Source organism: Dermacentor andersoni, chromosome 6 (genome assembly GCF_023375885.2).
Source record: "Dermacentor andersoni chromosome 6, qqDerAnde1_hic_scaffold, whole genome shotgun sequence".
Lineage (NCBI taxonomy): Eukaryota > Metazoa > Arthropoda > Arachnida > Ixodida > Ixodidae > Dermacentor > Dermacentor andersoni.
This window is the reverse complement of record NC_092819.1, coordinates 43,812,489-43,831,817: the sequence shown is the minus strand read 5'-3', so window position 1 is coordinate 43,831,817 and position 19,329 is coordinate 43,812,489. Positions and strand designations below refer to the sequence as shown.

The 19,329-nt window shown below is 47.9% G+C and overlaps 1 protein-coding gene across 1 annotated transcript in view; it reads right to left on the bottom strand.

The window, feature by feature from the left end:
* Nucleotides 1-19,329, bottom strand: part of LOC126521977 (rho GTPase-activating protein 18-like) — a 216,274-nt gene that overhangs the window by 164,262 nt on the left and 32,683 nt on the right. The gene's annotated exons all lie outside the window — the stretch shown is intronic.

Here is a 19,329-nt window from a genome sequence, read left to right as displayed (position 1 = left end):
CGGGTTCAGTATGCAGGCGTCTCGGCCTGCATGCGCGCGTGCTTATGCGCCACGCTTCAGTGAAGGTGGTTGTCAAGCTGCCAGTCGCGTGCCTCTAAACAACATTCTCTGGAAGCCGTCTGCACCCACTACATATAAAATATTTCTTCGCAGCGTGTTTACCGAGACATTAGGGAATTTTAGAAATACGGGAACCAAACTTAGGCGTCGACGTCGGTCTAAAGCAGTGCAAAAAAGAACGCGAAAGAAACCGAGTGTCCTCGCTTACTTATGTTTTCCGGAACGCTGAGCTGCTTGGGAACGCTATTTCTGAAACTCCCATTTGTCTATAGTGTCACCCAGCAGGAGATGACCCATTCTTCGTCCCCCTAAAATGTTCTAGGGGAGTTTTAGAAACACTGAAGGTCGGCGCACCGCTACAGGCCCTGCATACAACTACACCCAAGCAGACTTTAGGTGCTGCACGTTCTGCGTAATGCTGCTCTATGTAGCCCGCCAGCCCCTCTCTCTCGTGACCGCCATTACTGAAAACCTTCTATACTTATTCGCACCGACTACCTGCACAGCAGACCTGTTTCAAAATGCGCATAGCGCATGCGCTGAACGCACGACGGCGCTCGCTCGTACCGCTCCGTAGCAATGCATGCGTTCGATGTAACCTTGCGTTAAACGTTGAAGCTATAGCCACACTTCTGGCACCACTGGTAACATTTGAATGGCGTTCTAAGCTCACGCGCTTTGACGCGTTCCGCGAGATTGATCTTTTTGCAGCGAAGCTGCTTATGCGGACCCTGCAAGGTCGGTCCAAATAGGTCGTGAAGCTTCGGACGAAAAGCAGTTCAGAACAAATTGTCATTGACATCAGCAAGGGTGATGATGGGAGCAGTGATTGAAGCGCGACTATATTTGAAGGGAACAAACATTGGGAAAGAAAAAATGCGTTTTTTTTTTTTTTTAATTGAAGCAAGACACAAATTCATTCAACGAAAATAACATTCCTTATCAATTTGATATATGCGTGACGAGCAAAGAAAAGACAATTCAATTTCATATTATCATTATCAATAAATTGCTTTTTTCAGCGTCCACAGTCACTTGCAAAGCAATGTAGCTCTTGAAGTGTTCAGAAAGGCGCGCTCGTACAGTTCACCCGTTACAAAACGCCCCCCTAACACGTAGTGCTGTTTCACTTGTCGACGTTTGTCTGAATTTGGTGAGCTTCATTGTTTCGCAACCTGTTCAGTCAAAAGTAGTGAGTTACGACCACCAGAGAATTGCTTACTTTAGGTGTTTTCGTGCGACTGCGCAGAACAACACGCTCGCTTGGCGTCCGACGATAGAACCAGCACTGTACAACTAAAGCTTTCGTCGGCCTCCAAAGAAAGTATGTTCTGTTCAGGGGTGCGATTTCTAAAGCTGTACAGATGACCTTTTCTTGCATCGCTTTCCGCACTAGAAGCTTGATACGCCCATCAAGTCGAATGGCGGGGCATTTAAATATACAGCTTTAATGGCAGACCACAAAAACAAATTTCGCGACTTTGAGAACAAAATGACGTTACTTCTGTTTTTAAAGGATATCGAGTCACACTGCTTTTTTTCTTCCGCCGAAAGTGTTACCTCCTCATACAGATGGCGCTAAGCCCCATGAAACGCCGATGAACCGCCATGTTTTGAACGTCCGGGCTTCTATGGAAGCTTCGCTACCAGGTACATTTGCCTTCGACCCTGTGCCGTCGTTGCCGGACTTCGCTAAAAAGGGGCCACGTGACCTAGCGGGAGAGGAAAAGAGCTTAACGGGGGGAAAGGGATTGGATTTACTCCTTTACCCCTGTGAAAATGCTATCTTATACGCGAATCTTACACGGTTGTCAGACGATGCATTTTCGGCGATCGAGCCAGATCGGCATCGAATTTATCGACGATTGATTCCACCCTGCCGCGAAAGAAACGAATGTTATGCTGGCGGTTTGCGGCCGACGAACAGCGCCCAGCGGTTGAAACGCGGTACTAGGAGCGCGTGGCTGTACCGGCAGTTCTTGCGCCAGCAGCGAGTGCCGGCCGCCACGTCAATCGTCAAACCAATCCAACCAATCGTCAAAACGATTGCAGTTCCCGCATCTCCAGTGGTGGGCTTTGCGACCAATACACGGAGCTTTGGATTAGTGGCTCCGCGCATTCCGCCCCAGCTAGAACTATGGGAAGACCACGAGTAGCGCGCACTCCTCAGGAAGAAGCTGCCTACCGCGAGAGTCGGCGAGAGTAGGCGGTGAAAGGCGCAAAAGAAGAAAAAAAAAAACAGTGAGAACCGCAAAAAAAGAAAGCACTCCTAAAGCATGCTCATCACGCGAAGCACGCAAAATCGAAAATGAGGTGAAAGAATGGTGAAACAAAAGATCTAAAATATAGACTGCCTGCGAAGATTGGCTTGCATGGTGTAACATTCGGTGAAACTAACACAGCTTTGCTGTTCGATTATCTTCACGGAATGGAAGGGGCGGTGATTTTTTTTCCCCCACTTGAGCATAGACGTAGTGCAAACGCGTGCACAAGAGACTACAATTTGTTATCGGCCGCGAAAGAAACCACCTGGCTGACCAAACGAAGCTATACAGCTGGAATGCTACCCGAGGATGCAGATGTATGATTACTGTAAATCTGTAGGCTGTCAGACCGACGTCAAATGATGCGTAGGGGCGAAGCGACGTCGTAACTGTATATCTGCGAGCCTAACTCCACTTATAAGAAACTCGGTCACTCACTCGACAAGGCGAGCGCCTCAAACAACCATTTGCATGATTGCACTTCAGGGTATGCAGCAGCAGCATCGAACGTATATACTTCGGCTGTGTTTTCGGCAATACGTCGACCGATTTTTCGGCGCGCACCCGCTTAACGAGGCGCCTGAACCACGACGCAATCGCAGCCGGAACGCGCACCGTGAGATATGTGCCCCCTCAATGTGTAAACACATAAAACACGTCTTTCCCGGAAGCGTTCTCCGAACAGCGCGAAACTATCGCAACCGACGCCGGGTGACGTCACGCCGAAAGTGCGCCGGAAATGTGCTCCGTACGGTTGCCGCTGAAGAAGAACGGCTACGGAGCCACCGGCGGCAGCGCGGCGTGGTGGTGAAACTCATCGCAGAAATCTGTCCCTTGCGTCACACCGCTCGCTTTCGGGACCAGTTTCTCGCAGTGCCGGACACGCGCAGGAGCCTGCGCGATGCGCGCCTCCCTCGCCGGCATACCTCGCCGCGGCTGATGGAACTCGAATTGGCTAAGCGACGTCGCCAAATAGATAGAAACACCGCACGTGCTACATCGATAGGCGCGGGCGAGCGGGCGAGCGAGCGAGCGAGCGAGCGAGCGAGCTGAAGAAGAAACTGAGAATCAAACGCACGCGACCGTGCACAGGGCCAACCCAAAATAGAAACGCAACCTCCAGCGAGCGAGAACGTGTACGCTGAAACGCGCTTTGGCGGCAACGGAGCGCGTCATGAACGACGTCTTGCACGCCTCGCGCCCGGCTCGGTGGGAGGATAGCGCTCTCCATACCACTGCCCTATAGACGAACTGAAGAAGGTCAAGCGTGTCGAATCGATGGACACACCGCGTCGGTTGCAACTCGAAGTGATCACCGAACTGTAGCCGGTGGCAGCCTGAGAATGCAGTGGCAGATGCAGCGCTCAGTCCAACTCGAAGAAGACACGTTCGTTCATTTTCGAGAAATTACGGCCTGAGGCGTACTTTCAATATCGGCCTCTCTCGGGTACTGTGTTTTGGAGCGCGGAGGAAGATGCATTGCGGTTTTGTGCGCGAAACTCGCACTAAATTTTTAGGTTGTCACAAGGTATGTATAATACGTATAGAATGAGTCTTAGTAGTAATAATTGACGCAGTATTATGCCGAATCGGCGTTTCGCTTGCTTAGTATAACCTCCATGTTCATTCTCGTACTGTCTGTCTTCCTTACAGCGCAGCGTGACCAACAGTGACCTGCGCCCTCTAGATAATTTCTGAAAACCTGAAATGAAATGACAACACGCGGGAATTCCTGCCCCACCAGCAACCGGCCGTCGCGGCAGCAGAAAGCCTTGCGACTCAGCGGAATCTCGTTAATACGTTCTTGTCACAAATTTTGAAAACGAAAAGAGATTGTGTTAATGACCTCCCTCACTGTGTTTCCTCATTCATTTATTCGCTGATGACTGAGCAGTGTTCCGTGAAATAATTCACCAATATTATGTTAGATACCTCATAATGCAATTAGCGCTATATCCAACTCGTGTAACACACGGACGATGTAACTTCACACCACTGAAGGTAAGGTTCTACATGTTTGCCATGCTGCTGCCCCACTGTTTATTACTTTCTGCAGAACTCCACTACTGAATCAATTACGTCATACCCCTAACTCGGTGTTCCGATAACTTCCTCTCTTAGCTGGTGTTTGCACATCTGCAAAATAATTCACAAAGCTAAACGTTCCTAAGGGCACACCTCCGTCGTAACTTCTCTTAACTGTTTTATCAAAGCTAATTCCATACAAAACTATAGTCCGCAGTAAACTCGAATATGCTGCGTCGATCTGTAACCCCAGCACTGAAATATTAACTTGTGCCCTCGAGCTAGTCCAAAATAATTCTGTTCGATTTATTTGCAGCAACCACAACCGTACCGCCAGCATAACATTAATGAAATTATCTTGACAGTTTATACTTCCCTCGCCTTCCGTCGCAAATATGCTCGTCCGAGCTCGTTTCATAAAATATATACAATCCGGTACGGTACAATGATCTTTGTCTTCCTCCGACGTATATCTCGCCTCGTTTTGACCATGCACAAAAGGTGAGAGTCATGTCGTGCTTAACGCAAACATGCTCTAATCCTTTATACCTCGGAAGTCACAGGACTGGAGCCGGCTCTTCGAATCGGTGGCGTCAATGTCCTAACTTTTAAACCAGTTTATTAATCGTTAGTCTTTCCTGCCTTTGTCATACTCTGGCTAATATTATACTGATAGTAATCTATCGATTATATATACGTAATTATGTGCTTATATGTGAGTATATAGTAACTCTGCCCTCATAACGCCTTTGGTCCTGAAGGTAACAAAAATAAATAAATAAATAAATACATAACGACGACGACGACAACAATAATAATAATAATAATAATAATAATAATAATAATAATAATAATAATAATAATAATAATACACTCTAATACGACACCTAAATACTCTTTAATGTATCTGGAGAGTTTTGCTTGGCGGCTAGCCTAGCACGCTACAACAATTGGATGCGAACAAATCATACACAGAACACACATTCCCCCCCCCCCCCCCCCCCCTCACGCAGCGTACTTACACAGTCGGCCACATCAAAAGCTAATCATGCAGAGTATTTTGTCGAGAGCAGTTTCTCGCAGGCTTGGGTACTTGGTAATACACGGTCCGATGCGTGGAGAAGATATCCGGTGGCCAATGAGCGTAACAGAAATGGATCACCAGGGAGCGGAAACGAAGTCGGAGGCGTCACAAGATAAGATAAGATATCATGAGAACAAAAATTTTACTCGTGCATGGTATACGCAACTTTTAACGAGAACGGAAGACTGGTGACTGAGTATACCTGGCGGGAGGCCTTTATCCTGCAGTGAGCTTCGCTACGCAGGTGCTGATAATTACCATCTTGATTATTTCGATATTTGGAACGGCTATAAAGACCGCTCCAATGAAAGCGAAACTATTAAAAAAAGAAACGCTCAAGCAGCTGCTAAGTTGTGCGAGCGTCTTTCACTCGGTCCACTGCATTCTTGCTGTCTCACAGTTCTTAAGCACGGCACGTTTTCCATTAACTCTTCTCTCCAGCCATGTAATCACAGCTCGCAGTAAAAAGAATTAGAAGTGGGCGCTTATGAACTCTGCGACGGGAATGCTAAACGGTAACGATCGTTCGATATGGCAGGCCCGGCCGGCACACACAACCAACGCTAAGAGATCGGCAAGGACATGAAACACCCATGTGGGAGTGTCGCTTATTGGAAGCCTTGCCTCGCATCCAAGTGTGTCAACGAGCTCCCACCAGCGCCACAGTGGTGCAACAGTTAGGCTGCGCGTTTCGTTGGAGAGCGCTAAGGTCGAGGGTGCGGCGCCTGGCTTTTCGCGGGCCGCGTAATTACACTGGCGCGAACTTCAAAGAGAAAGCGATATACTGTTACGCCGACGTTAGAATGCGCGTCAAAATGAGCCTTGCGTGCTGCATAATTTAGTCCGTAAACTATATTCTAAGGCACCAGCTCTATCTGAAGAAGACGGAGAGGCCACTTTGCGCGGTAAGAACAAACATATCACCGGCATTACAAACTTGACTCTGAGAAGTAAATTATAAAGTACACCGGATGTCTGTGTTCAAATGCTTGGTGTCGCAGGCTACGCTCTTTCGAGTGCAACATAACACGACCTGCGCTGCACCATGGATAGCTTACCGACGTTGTGTGCACGTACTGAAAGCAACTGTACGTATACATGACGTATACGGTCCAATGGAGCTTGACTTGTTGATGGTTTTTTTTACGTCCCAAAGTTACGTGCTCTACTACGCGGAGGGGGGGCCGAAGTGGAGGACTCCGATAATTTCTGTTCCTTGACGTGCATTGCAGTCCGCGTACAAAAAGATTTTCTTTCGAATGGGAGGGCTCCGAATTAATTTCTGACTACTCGCGCTTTGGCGTGTATAGTGCATGCAGTGTCTGAGTACGCAAGCGCGACCATTACGATCAGACAACCAAAGGACGAATAGACAACGATTCGAAATACAGTTAAACACAAAAAAAGATACTCGTCTCAAGCGAACGCGGAAGAAATTACAAGTTAGACGATTATATACTGCGCACGCACACACGCAAGGGAAGGCGCGCGCACACAGAGGCGCGATAAACTGTCGCCGTCCCGACCCGAGCCACGTGATCCACCGGGCTTTGTGAGACGAGAGATCCGCCAGTCGGTGTGGATCAGCTATAAGCACTCGTCACAAAGAACTGTCACTTTCTGCATTAAGGCTGAATAAAGAGAGAGAGAGAAATGTGGAATGACACAAAGGTTTTGTAGCCACCGGCGCACCATTGCACGGTCGGAAACGCGCGCGCAGCGCAGCTCTCGTGATATTCCCACGAGGTCGGGTCAATTATCATAGGCGATTTCAAGAACGACTGCTGCAAGCACTCTTCAATCGCTCGTGTACGCAACGCTGCTATTTCTTTCTCCCTCTCTGTCTCTCTCATTCTTGACCCTTTCCATCCTCCGGAACGAGCCAGGCTCCTCACGTTCGCATTTGCTTGCCACCAAGTGCCGACGTTCTTTCCCATTGCGTGACGGTATACGTACAGGTAACTTCACACGAGATCTCCCCCGGGACAGGCTTTGAAGAATGGGGTCTCACGGTTTCGTTTCTGAGTTTCGTGAACGATACGGCCTTGCCACGGGCCGTGACTCTGCAGTTTTTCACCGTCGCTCTAGTCACACAGAGAGTTGCACACCCGCCAGTATACGGTCTCTTTCAATGACTGCGAGTATTGAACGCGTCACCACATCGGCGCTTCGCGTAATATTACGTAAAAAATCAGCAGGCCTTCGACGAATCATCCGGCTGTGAACTCCTCCACCGCGACAGTAATAGGCTCTCGGCATACCTCGCATCGGACAGTGCCGTTTTCCGAACACCTTCTTGCGTTGGACACGACGGCGTCTTCGCCCCCGCGATACAGTAATGCCTGTTGCGGCCTCCGATACGCATGCACGGACGCCACCACTCTCAGAGCCTGCTTTATGCAGAAAACCTTGCAAAAAACCTTCTAAATGCCAAAGCTGCGCGAGAGCAGTCTTTAGGGCACCCGGCTCCCAACTTGCACATTGCTGCAGGGTTCAAATAAAATTCCTGGTGATGTACAACGCTGTGTTGAATATTTTTCTTCTCCAAGAAAAAAATAACTAACTCAACAATTTAGTCAACAAAACAAAACATAACGTAATCAACAAAGCAAGGACGAGGAGGTAGCCTGGCGAGACATATAGGAATGAAATATTTTTCTCCCGCATATTTTTGCTTGTTTGAATGGACGTAGATATATAGTTTTCCTAGAATAAGCAAGTCTAAACGATATTACTGTTGCTGTTCAGCGCAACCTTTAAGCTCTGAAAGCCGCCGTTATTAGACTAGTGATGTCGCAAACAGTAACAGGCGAGAGTATAAGACAGCTTCTTTTCGTCAACGACCAAGCCGTTCACTGAATATGCCGTTCGAGGAATATATGTGCTGGAAGAGTTTTGACCACCCGGGTGTTCCTTCGTCTGCACCGAAATAATCAGCACCACGGGCGTTTTCTAGAAACCGAACCAACGACCTCGCGATCAACAGCAGAGCTCCGTAGCCACAGGGTCGCCGACCGCGGTGGGCAACGCTACGAAATCAAATCGCCGACGTACAATTATTGTGCGACCGACAATGTAGCCATATTCGGTCACTGACCCCTGGCATCGTATACGCATTACGCGTCTTGCGTGTATACGGTGAAAAATATATGCAAAACGACTGGCCAGCACAACGTTTCGCGGAAGTTACGCAAGCGTACATAACGGAAGCAGGAACGGACAGAAGGAAAGGCGACTACGTATTTCTTTTGTTTCCCCTAACGGTGCTTCACCATGCAGAGCGCTCGAGAAGTAGAGTTTATCGGCGACTGTGGCTAGCCGCTTCCTTGCCGCTCAGCTTATCACCCTCCCCCCTCCTCCCTCCCCATTCCTCACTCGGACAAATTTGGTAACGCGAGAAACACCGGCTGCGCTGTGTTTACACGAAAGCGGACGCAAATAGACAGACTCAAGTCCTCGCGTAACGGGTCTTACGCGCAGTGTTTACGTGAGGCGTACACAAATAGCTTCTGGCCCGACCGAGCCACCTAAGCACATGCAAGGGTGCAGTGGCGATGGAAGCGTCACCCGCACGAACTATTTTGCCCGGCGGACGGAACTTAACCGCGAGTGAAGGTCTTACCGCAAACGACGTTACGTTGCCGCGCGGTGGGCTGCAGAGTTACAACGGTAAAAAAAAACGTTCGCGAAATTTGTGATTTCAGTAAGAAACATAATCAGAAAGAAGCGTAGATAGAGGATGGAGAAATTTGCTGGGTATCTCGCTTAGCATATTGCTAAACTCTAGATGGATGCGATGAAAACACACGTCATGGCCACACTTCCATGACGTACAAACAGTCAGGCACATCCAATAGTACACGCGCGTCGCTGTGGAATAAGTAAAAATAGTGTTAATAACTAACCTTATAGTTATAGTTATAGTTATAGCTTTATAAGGCATCAGTGGCTGATAAAATGTACAGGTTCCATTGTATAAGCATAACACGGTCGTGCAGCGACGTGTGGTTTTTTTTTTAGTCGCATTGACAAACGTGTGCCTGAAGTTCAATTGTACTCGCATGTACTTACACGAGATTGCAAACCATGTACGCAGCCTTTATTCTCGTATCTTCTTCTTTTTTTTTTTACACATGATATACTGAAGCGCCTATACGCAAGTTCTATTTACAGCATCATGTCAGTCGGTCATTTTTCTGATTTCCGTTACTTTCTCAATGAAGCCATCTATCGATGCTATCCGAATAGCCAGTTCTTCGGCAGCATATTTTTCCGCGCATATCATCGCTCAATAAATAACGCGCAATGTGTAGGCTCGTTAATCAAAGCAAGAGCAAAGCGGACCCGGCGAAGTGTGCAGACTGTTCACGCTCGAAGCTGGAGCCGCTCCTCGACGCTGATCCATGAAGGCCTACATGCAACCCTGCTATCGCAAATACGGAGTGACTCTGTTTACAACCCGACTGTTCTCGAACGACGTTCCTACGACCGTACCGCGAAAGAACCAAAAGCTCGCGCACTCAAAATCGCGCGTCATCTGAGTCATCCACTTCGCTCGATTTGCGATAAGGAGCAGGCTTATCTCGTTAGCCTTTCGTCTAGTATATCGTTCGACGGTATGCAGTAAGCGCTAAGAACTCGCCGAGCCTCAAATAAACAGTTCCCACTCGAGATGCGCCTCTCGAATGCACGGCCCCGTTTTCTCTGTCCTATTCGTTCTTCATGTTTGTAAAGCGACACTCCCCGAGGCGACACAGTGGCTATGGTTTTCTGCGATCACGAGATTGCGGATTCGAGTCCCGGCTGCGACGGTCGCGTTATGATTGGGGAGAAATGTGAGAAAACTTCACTACGGCGTCTCTCTCACAGCACATATATACTCTGATTTGAGATGTTGAACAAAATAAATCAATTTGTAGAGAAGGACTGGAACGATATATCGGGCCGTCCTCTCCAGCGCTTTTGCTCGTGAATGCCGCTCGCGCTCAGAGTCCGTGCTCTGCCTAGACTGTCGCCGCTCCGCTGCTCCTAGTCCGATCAAATAAACACCTTAACATTTGGTGGAGAGTGCTGTGCCCTCATACCTCCAACCCTGGAATTTCGATCCCGTACCCTGTCATCTACCGTGCCTCAGGACGCCTCCCACCAAACACCTCCTCCTGCGCCAACCGCAAGTCCTGGCGCGCATCGTCACCGTGACCCTGTCATCTTCACTGGCGCGGCTGACACCGATGTGGAGGACGACCCACTATATCGTTCCAATCCTTCTCTACAAATTAATGAATTAATCAATAGAACTTCGAGCGAAGGTCGAAGAACACTGAGGTGTAAAACTTGTGAGACGAGTAAACTGCATCAGGGACGCAGCTAGGTCGTCTGACACCCGGGGCCCATAGGTCTTCTGTCAACACCCCCCCCCCCCCCCCCCACCCCGGGTGTAGCCGGCGGAAAGAGGGGCGTCGTCAGACGTATATGACACACCCCTCCCCATTGCTCCCCCCCCCCGCGGTGCTACGCCACTGACTGCAGTGCAGCGAGAAGAACGCTTAACAGCTCTTACCGAAGGTTACGCATAACGTAAACAATGCGTTTCTACGCGATAACCACACTGCGCTCATGGGAAGCGTGCAGGTCCACTCGTCTGACGTATAGACTACACGATTCCTTCATTCACCCGGCCAACCATCTGGTTGCTTCAGCACCGACATATATGTCTTGACCACGTGGTCTGGGCTATCAGAAATGCAGCAGCGGAAGCGTCCAGTTCTTTAACCTATATATCAACATCTCGGGGTACGAGGGTTTCTGCGCTCCACCCGCAGTGAAATCAAACCGCGACATTGTAGCCAGCGCGGCGGGTGATCGGCCCGACTCGCAGGCCTCGATCGAATGACACGCGACCGCGGCGACGGTGCAGCGTTCAGTGTTCAATGCCGCGATCGCGTGATCAGACAAAAGACCGCAACGCGAGGCGACGACACGCGACACTGGTCGCCGCAGGTATCCCCGCAAGGCCGCGCGATGACAAGAAGTGGTGGGCAGAGGACGGCGCGCTGGTCTTCGCGCTTGAAGCTTGAAGTATGTTTTAAATGGGGGGGATTAAACGTGGAGATTGCCAGTATAGAGGTGATGGTACGCTTCTTTCGAACTACTACTTCTGCTAACGGCTATCCACGTCCGTGTGTTTTTTTTTTTTATTTCACGCGTATAGCTCCCCTTTTAAGTGCTGCTCTCTCTCTCTCTCTCTCTCTCTCTCTGCATATATATATATATATATATATATATATATATATATATATATATATATATATATAGTGGCGACTATTCTGTTGGTGTTACAGATTTCGGGTACTCCCACACCATTAAGTTAACTTTTTTTACGGACAAGTCAAATGAATTAGCTGAAAGCGCGCTGTTTTCGATCTCCATACTGATCTATATATATATATATATATATATATATGCAGAGAGAGAGAGAGCAGCACTTACAAGGGGAGCAATAGGCGTGAAATCATAAAACCGCGGCGACAATTTTATGATTATGGTTTTATGAGATAGATATATATATCAGTATGGAGATCGAGAACAGCGCGCTTTCAGCTAATTCATTTGACTTGTCCGTAAAAAAAGTTTACTTAATGGTGTGGGAGTACCCAAAATCTGTAACACCAACGGAATAGTCGCCACTCTTCGATTCGTAGAAGAAACGCAAGCAGGATGTTTGATATCGAGGCAAACAGCACTGGAATACAGCGCAACGTCCCGTGACGCGCTTACACACGTGAAGATTCTGTGGCCCTCATACAAGATAACGCCTGTGTGTTCCCGTCACAATGTTTACCAGGTGACAAAGAACTACAGGCACCAGCGGTATAGCGCCGGTGCAGGGTGTACTTTTTTTTTGCATTTCTTTTTTGCAAGAACAGATTTTCTGCGAGCGTATAAAACTCGGAGAAAGCTCGTAAATGAAACTATAGTTCCTAGGTTCTTACTGATTTTTTTAGAACTCATATATACGGAGGTATGGGTAAGATTAACGGGATAACCGTACGCACAGGTTAGAGGTAGCAAATTTACGTTAGAGTAGAAAGCAGGGCTAGTTCGAATGGATGAATGCTTGAAATCACCGAAGAAAGCGACAGCAACACAAAAAGAAAAAGAAAAAGCACGACGGACGACGTCTGCCTACTTCAGTCAGACTGCGCTCATCCTTTCCCTCGTGCTGGTGTTGTCTTGCGCACGGATTTAAAGTATTCAAACTTACATCTCCGCCATTTCGTTCATCAAGAAGGCGCAAAATTGAAAGAATAAAAGAGCTCGGGGTTCAGAATACGCCATCACCACGCACGGAGAAAAGCAATGCATCTCTCTCTCTCTCTCTCTCTCTCTCTCTCTCTCTCTCTCTCTCTCTCTCTCTCTCTCTCTCTCTCTCTCTCTCTCTCTCTCTCTCTCCGGTTCCTCAGGACCATTAATAAAGTTCTTTGTCTGTCTGTCTGTCTCTCTCTCTCTCTCCTTTAAAAGTCGTCAGTGGAGAACGTTCTTCCACGCTCATAGAAAACCCTCCAACGCGATACGTTTCAACTGCAAGGTATATACAGAACCTGGACGGATCGTAGGTAAATCCCGTGTCGCACGAGACAGGATTTACCAGTGGATGCACGCACTGCATGCACTGCATGGTTGCCGCATAGAACGGAGGCGTGCGCAGAATGGACAGAGTTCAATTTGTCATCCTGCCTCCGGGGCCACATACTACTCGCCGCGGACACACGAGAGCACTCAGGCGGCCTGCTCGTAGTCTACATAGGCGAGCTCGAAACAGGGTCACATTTCTTTTTTTTTTTTCTTTCCTTGAAGTTTCAAGGTTGTTATTCTCAGCCACAGACCACGCCGTCGGCAGCGCAACCACACAATAAACGCAAGTCATTAGAAAGCGGCGAGTGGTGAGGAATGTGGGAGCGTACGCCACAATCCTGCCGTTTCATCTTTTCCTCCTCCTTTGTTCTCTAATGGTGCGCGCCGACACAACCATGCCGGCTACAAACGGGAACAGCGCGTTTATTAAGAAGCACGTATACGTTACTGAAGAGCGAGTGAAAAGAACTTATTTATTTGAAATTAAAGAAAGACGCAACAGCGCTAGTTGATGGAAATGTAACAACAACAAAAAAAGAAACATATTTTAAGGACTCGGCACCAACGTCACAACAGAGAGCACAAAGAATTACACATGGACAGATCTTTAGCGCGCCGCTTCTCGAAAAATTAGCATAGTCTCAACAAGAGTGCAGAGCAATCGTCGAAAGCTCGAAGCATGCTCTAGGTTGCTGCGCCGCTCTTTGTGCTTCACTGCGTTGTTATTACATTAATACTGCGGTTGCAAATGACAGCGTAAACGTCCTTAACCAAAAGTGTCGTCAAGTAGAATGCCACGCAAAGGTCATGAAGACTATATATTAATTTATACTCTTACAAGCGATATTTTACATACTTGAATTAAACAATTACCGATGGAAAATCATTAAACAAAACAAATAATATGCAAGGAGGCGACAAAAACAATAAGACACTACTGCAGATATCCACTTCCTTTAGATCGACTCAACTCCTCCCGCTGCTGCATTCAGGCGGATTGTGATGTGAGCCAACAGTTCGCCTTTATAGGCAAGCTGTGGAACCGTAGGGAGATGGCCGCGAATGGCTCACTATACACGGACGAACCACCTGGACGGTATCGACCACACATAGTGTTAGCCACGCGCGATACTGAGTGCAAGTCCGTGTCTGTCTATACTTTGTCGAATGTGGGAACTCGCACGGCTTGCACGTACGAAATAACGTGCGCACACGCACACGCGTGGGCGTGTAAACACACAAACAAGCACGGGTACGTGATTGCACGAAGGCACAACGACATATGCCGCGTACATTGCAGCCCGCAGAGAAAACAAATGAGCGATCGACGATCAACGTACAGAGCAGGGGAGGGGGGGGGGGGGGGCAGTAAACTTGGGTCCTAAAAAAAAATAAGAAAATCCATTTCGCTTGTTATGTTTTTACCGTCTAGAAATAGAAGACTTTTCATCCCACGTTCCATGTCTAACTGTGCGTTCTATGCTTTGTGGACCAATGCTCTCTCGTCGACGCTCAACGCGGTCTCGGAAGAGAGCTCATGGCCATGGAGAGTGAACAATTTCCTTTTTTTTTTTTCAGCACTTCGCCGCGAGCCACAGTTTGTGGACTGCATCGCGTACTTATTTCTAAACGCACGAATGCAATAATTTCCTGCGAACATGCGTAATCACTGCCAACTGTTGCATTTGTAACGCCATATTCGGTTGAAAATCACCCATTTGCAATGTCACGAAGCCGCTTAAAGCCAGAAGGACATGCCCATCATTCGCCAGAGTTCTGTCGAGTGCTCCTTTGTACTAAATTCTACGCCGCGATTGATTGAGTAATTGACATGATGTCGATCGTGATTGCGCGTCACTCAAAACGCGGTATACACACACACATATATATATATACACGTCGATGAAAGACAACTAGCTGCTACGCTATGCAGCTTCACTCTTAGGAGCGAGGAAAAAAAAGGAAAACCGTTCACGGCGTCTCGAGAGGAAAAAGAAAGTTCCTCGAATGACCCGCAATTTGCGTCGCGCCGTGACGTGTGTGTGTCATTCGCGCTGACCGTCGGCACCTCGCGCGTCTTCCTTTTCCTGCAAGCGTTTCCGACACGTTTTGCGCCACCATGCGTGGCGAGAATACGCGCCGTGTTTACCGAAAGCTTTCAGTGTGTATGAAGAAGGAGCACTTGTGTGCGGATGCTTTTTATGTGCGTAAAAAAAAAAGAAGAAGAAGAAAGACATCATAGGAAAGAACGTTTGCGCGCCCGTTTTAGTCGCACAGAACACTAGGTGCGGAAGTAGAGGCGTTACGTCACTCATTCGCTATGGTTCACTGGCAAAAAGCCGGGCAGTTAGGTCTGGCAGGAAAAGCGACACCACTCGCCCGTTCGGGAAGCTGCGGAGGATTATTCGTTTCTTACGTAAGGACAGAATGCTGGATTGAGCTGGCAAGTTAATATCGATGTTCGTCTACCGATGTAATCTTTCCTTTTTTGTGAGAGGCTGGTGGCTATGTCGATATATATGTGTGTTACTGCGTCGGTTCTTTTATTTTGGCCTTTCCCTCATATCAGACGTCCTGCTTTGCGTGCTGCAATACTTGCGGTGGCGCGCGCACGGCGTTGATTGAACTTAACCGATATATCCTGGGCTTAGTTTGTTGCTGCAAATTCTGTGAGGTGGTCTTTTGAACACGGGATCCGATGGACTGGCAGTCACGGCGTATTGTTTTGAACACGGGTCGTCGTATGTGTTTTGCAAGCGTGCTTCATTACTGACGCGTTGCCTCAACCATGACCTCGGTCGTATGAAGCGGGGAGTAAGGCGAGCGCCAAGTCTGCATGTCTCGAGCTTCCGTTACACTGTAAATTCTGTGCATTTCCTAACCCCACTTCACTCATTCATTGTATTACAGACCATAAGAAGTATAGTCACTTAGCACAAATCGACATAAAAATAAGGGGGAGGGGGGAAGGGACAAAGCGAGCGATTCCTCTCCTTATCTTTATGTCGACCTGCGCTAAGTGGCCATAGATCTTACGGGGTCCATAATACAGTGTGAAACGACTAGGCCAGCAACAAGTATTAATGAGTTACATTCATTCATTCATTCATTCATTCATTCATTCATTCATTCATTCATTCATTCATTCAATACGTGGAACGAATGGAACTAATTATTCCAGTGCTTATGGATCAGCGTGTATCACAGTGTATAGCGTAGTATATGGGTGCACACCATATAACGGCTTGCCATGATCAGGTAAAATACATGCTCTCATTAAACATACTTTTAAAAAATATATATGGCGCAAGGAAAGTATCCGTCCTTGCCATTAGTCGTCTGTTGTGTTACCAGACGTGTTTTACCAGATCAGTAAATTATTACAACAGATGATGACAATGAATCATCATCATCATCATCATCATCATCATCATCATCAGCCTGGTTACGCCCACTGCAGGGCAAAGGCCTCTCCCATACTTCTCCAACTACACCGGTCATGTGCTGGTAGGATGACGATAAATATCCTCAAGCAACTATGGCACACACAGACTGCACTACGGAGGATACGAATATGATAGGGCGGCACGCAGAAGGAACCAACTTATGCCGGGTCGTCCTCTGTCATCGTCGTCTTCTGTGCGTCGCGCGATGATGACTTCCGAGCGAGCGAGCTATACACTCCTTCCCAATGCCGCGAATGGAATGCGCAAGCACAGTGCAGTCACAGAGCAACTCGTGTTCGTCGTGCGGCTCTTGCGTTATCGAACATCAGCGCACAGCTGGGGTTAGCTGAGCCACACTCGGATACCTAAATGTTATCTATTGTTCGTAAGCGCTGCAGTTCTACCCGCACGACATTTATCCTGTCTCTCTCTTTTTTTTTTTTTTTTCGGCTTGCCAGGAGAAGCTCACGACGCGTGTGCCGGGCATACGAGTTGCAAACTTCACTGAACGGTGCCGACGCTCAGTGACTCGAGCCTTCTTAAGAAGTATGACGCAAATATGACACCACCAGTTCGTTCAACGAACCGACTAAACGAATGGGCTATCTATCACTCACGTGCGGCCATTTGCGAAATAACCTATTCGAGTACAGTTTCACTGCACGCAAATCAAAGTGACGGACATATGGACTGACGTGCACTGAGGAAAAGTCCTAAGTTGGCGTGATTTTTTTTTTTTTTTTCTTCCTTTACGTGTTGTATTGATGCACTATTAGTTTAGACGAGCGTTTTTCAACGTTAAGCTGCTAACTTTTAATAACGAACTGATATATCCAAAAAGCTATCATAAAGATCCTGGAAGATGAAGCCGCAACACCTTGGAGAGGTGTTTCACAAACGTGCAGAAGCGATCCGTGACGCTACAACCCTGTGATGTCATCACCCGGCAATTTCTCCTCGTTGAAGTTTCCCGATATCCTAAAGGATTTTTCCCAGCCGCGCATTTCGATGAGACTGATAGCAGTTATACGAATAAATAATTGATAAATCATCAAACGCTTATATATATATATATATATATATATATATATATATATATATATATATATATATATATATATATATATATATATATAGTCATATCATAAGAAGCCAACAAACACTGACACCAAGGACAACACGGGGGAAATTACTTGTGCTTAATTAATGAAATAAAGAAACGATAAATTAATGGAAATTAAAGTGGATGAAAAAACGGTTAACCCCCTTTCTTCTCGTTTATTTATTTATATATATCACGAGGTTTATATACTAAAGGCAAAATCTAGCATGCCCAAACTATGACCCTGTGAGGAATGACTGTGAATGAATATGTGGTTGCTCGCCTCTGTTTTATGAACGTTTTGTGGCGCGCAGGCATAAAGACGAAATGGCGAGATTGATAACTGAAACCGCCAAAATAGGTAAGCTTGACCAAGCTTGCGTTAGTACTCCTTCGATACTTTTATCGAGAAGTCTCACTTCTCGCTGGTTCATTGTTTACGCCTGCTTCATTTTGTCTCTGCTATATACAGCCCGTGATCCGGCTTCTGATAAGCCATTATTGAAAGTATCACCTGTGTTTGTCTCCTCCACCGTCCGTAGTGTATTTTTTATTCTTTCTTAGTTTCTGCGCTAAACACCAGAATAGAATAAGAACACACGAAGACGGGAAGAGCACTAGATGCATTATTTTAGCATAGCGATATACCGCTGTATACCGTTGTACCTCTACAACATAGACCCCGTTCCAGCTCTGCACGTGCTACCCAAGTCGCACCAGCTACATTCGCAACGTGAATAAGCTAGCACGTGCGAAGAGTGGCAGGGGGTAGAAGTACGCTAACCTGCAACTGGGGGCTAGGCTCTCGCAGAGCAGAAGACGAGGACAAAGGCGAAGACAGAAAAACCACACATCCCCTATGTGTGTTTGCCTTCGTTGGCATTCTTGTCTTTTGCGCTGCAAAGAGCTTCCACGTCAACGGTAGTGGCAAACGGTAAAGCTGCGACGCCATGCTACGACACCGTAGCGAGTTCTTTCGCGCCGCGTCCATGAGGACACACACATATCTAGAATTAGGAAGGAACAGTGTCAACTAAGGCGACCACGAGAGGCAGAACGACACAGGACAAGAGCGCTCTCCCTCTCATGATCGTCTTACGCTGTTCCTTCCTAATTCTAGTATGCACCATCTAGCCCAAATGAATGTTGTCCTGAACAACACATATCTGTCGTCGTCGCTTGGGCACACACATATCCAAGAGTGCACGTCCGCTTGTACTCGAGCAAAAACTACAATGAAATTACTCGCGCAAAACTTGACGAACCTTCCAGACCTCCGGTCGCGTTCAACAGAATGCCGACCAGCTGCGACGGATGCGAATCCCGCATAACAGCCGTCTTGTAACCGGGTCCCGCAGAATAGGCGTGCCACGAGGAACTGCCGCGTCGTCGTGCGCGCTTTGCAAGCCGCGCGCGCGCGCTCGTCACGGTTGGGAAGGCCGCGGCGGCGCGCTTTCCTCGTTAAAGGGTCGCTCGGAAAAATCTTCTTCCTGTCTTCGGCGGGTCGTTTTCGGGACTACCCCCCCCCCCCCCCCCCCCTCACACGGACGACGACACATGCGGCTGTGCTGCTGCCGAAAGAGAAATGTAGGTTGGAAACTGATTAACATGAGCGATCGAAAAAAGCGCCGGCACCGGGTGTGTGGGCGCGCGCTCGCGCATCGGTTCCGCAACGCTGGGTCCGGCGCCTCCTCGCCAACCCCCCCCCCCCAC